Source organism: Penaeus chinensis, chromosome 11 (genome assembly GCF_019202785.1).
Source record: "Penaeus chinensis breed Huanghai No. 1 chromosome 11, ASM1920278v2, whole genome shotgun sequence".
NCBI lineage: Eukaryota > Metazoa > Arthropoda > Malacostraca > Decapoda > Penaeidae > Penaeus > Penaeus chinensis.
Genome location: NC_061829.1, coordinates 24,028,129 through 24,030,628, shown reverse-complemented (window position 1 = coordinate 24,030,628; position 2,500 = coordinate 24,028,129).

Below are 2,500 nucleotides of genomic sequence, written 5' to 3'. Positions count from 1 at the left end.
AATAATTCATCTAAAGTTTGGAAACGTAGGTTTGTATTCAGTATTGATGCTCTTCATCAAACATGATTATATTCTTACAAAGATTGTTAAACAACGGAATGTCACATATAACATGAAATGTAACAATAAAAAGCTTTGGTGATTCCAACAACAGCAACATATAATAATAATGATAATAATAATAATACCATCAATCCTACTACAACTACTGCTACTACTACTACTAAAAATAATTAGAACACTAATAATAATAATAGCAGTATTAACAATACTACTACTACTACTACCACTACTACTGCCACTACTACTACTACTACTACTACTACTATTACTACTAATGATAATAATAATAATAATCATAATAATAATAATAATAGCAATAATAACAACAACTACAGTATAAAGAAGAACAATATTAAATCTGAAAAAGGGCACGGAAGAAACTACAAAGCAAAGAAAGACCAGATGAACGAAAATAAACCACCCAGTCCCTGAAATTCGGTCCGCCATCCGAAGACCTTTATCAGAACGCAATCAGCAAATTCGTTTCAAAACCAAAGGATAAGCAGCCGAGACTCGGAGACTCCAGAAGACAAAGAAAACTAATTAGAGGCAAACAGAACGAAGGCCACGGAATCAAAATAATGAGCCATGATATTTCATTGCGATCTACAATGACTCGGGGAAAAAATATCTGACCTTCAGCAACGAGGTTTCAGATACGTACAGCATGGACGAGGCAACTAAATGGACCTTGAGCCTTTGCAACACTAGGAGGAAACAGGAGATGAATTAGGGGACAAGGAGAAGAAGAAAGAGAAAAAAAGGAAATATTCTAATAAGGAGGGCACGGATATACTTGGTGACTAATGATGAATATTCGAAATAAGAGAAATGTGGCTTCGGGATGGAAAAGGAAAAATCTAAATGCTAGGCTTCACAATAACAGTAATAAACACTCGATCCTCTAAAAAAAAAAAAAAAAAAAAAAAAATGCAGAAAAAGAGGCCTCTTTTTCTTCCAGAGGTTCAGAAGAGAAGAAATACGAACTGAAAAATCACGCAAAGTGCAGAAATGGCGGAGGTTAGGCGGGAGGGGAGCAACGGGGGAGGGCTAGGAGGGGGGAGGGGGGGACGGCGAAGGTGAACACGAGGAAGCAGACGAAGGCCAAGAGGATCTCGAACGGGGGTAGAGAGTGGAGGAGGGGTGGGGAGATAGTGGAGGAAGGGGAAGCTAGCAGGTGGAGGGGGAGACGGAAGGGGAGGCAGTGGGGGAAGGGAGAGGGAAGGGGAGAAGGGGGGGAGAGGTGGGGGAGAGGGAAGGGGAGAAGTGGAGGAGAGGGAAGGGGAGAAGTGGGGGAGAGGGAGAGGCGAGGAGACTGAAGGGGGAGGGGGAGAGGGGAGGGGAGTCAGTAGGGGAGGGGGCAACGGAGGACGGGCAAGAGGAACAGACGAGAGGCGAGGACCGACTCGACAACAAAGAACCTCGGGAGCCTCGCCTCGCCTCCCCCCCTACCCCCCGCCCTTGCTTCGTCATTTCGGACTCCGAAGTTTCCGATGGTGATGGTGCGTGGGGGGAGGGGGGAGGGGCAAGGGGGCGGACGGAGGAAGATGGAGGAAACTTGAAGGACTCGCAAGACGACTCGAGGAAAGGGGAGAGAGGGAGGTGAGGGAGGCGACTTTTGCTCGCGCAGGACCTTCCTCCGCCGTAAAACATGAAGGAAACAGAGGAGGAAGTAGGAAGTCCTTCGGAAGATAAGAAGTGATGACGAAGGAAATATAAAGCAATGGGGAGAGTGAAACAGAGAGAAAAATTAAAATCACGTTGGTATGTAGGAAATATGACGAGTCAGAGATCACATACACGTTACAGTGACAGATAGACGGTAGACATACAGACAGACAGATAGAGAGATAGAGATATAGAGAGATAGAGATATAGATAGAGATAGATAGATAGATAGATAGATAGAGATAGAGAGAGAGAGAGAGAGAGAGAGAGAGAGAGAGAGAGAGAGAGAGAGAGAGAGAGAGAGAGAGAGAGAGAGAGAGAGAGAGAGAGAGTCCAGACAGATTGGGAGATATGCCGATACATTTTTTGATATACTTAAACCTCGACTTTAAAACCACGCCTACCAGTTGCAACACTCCGCACCTCGCATGCATTTGGATAAAATGCAGAAATTGGCCATAGCAAAATCTGCATCAGTCCCACGTTCGTCGATATTCAGTACATATCAAGTGACAAACACGCAGAAAAACGAAAAAAGGGCGCGCCCTGTAATTACTCAAATCTAGATAATCTTGGCAAGTGTTAATCCAATGGCACAGAAAAAAATCCGCCAACTGGTGACTCAGCCAATTAGCCTAAACAGCTGACAAGGACAGCAGGTTGAACATGAACATCTACACGCATACGACACGCTTTTGTGTGTGTGTGTGTGTGTGTGTGTGTGTGTGTGTGTGTGTGTGTGTGTGTGTGTGTGTGTGTTTGTGTGTGT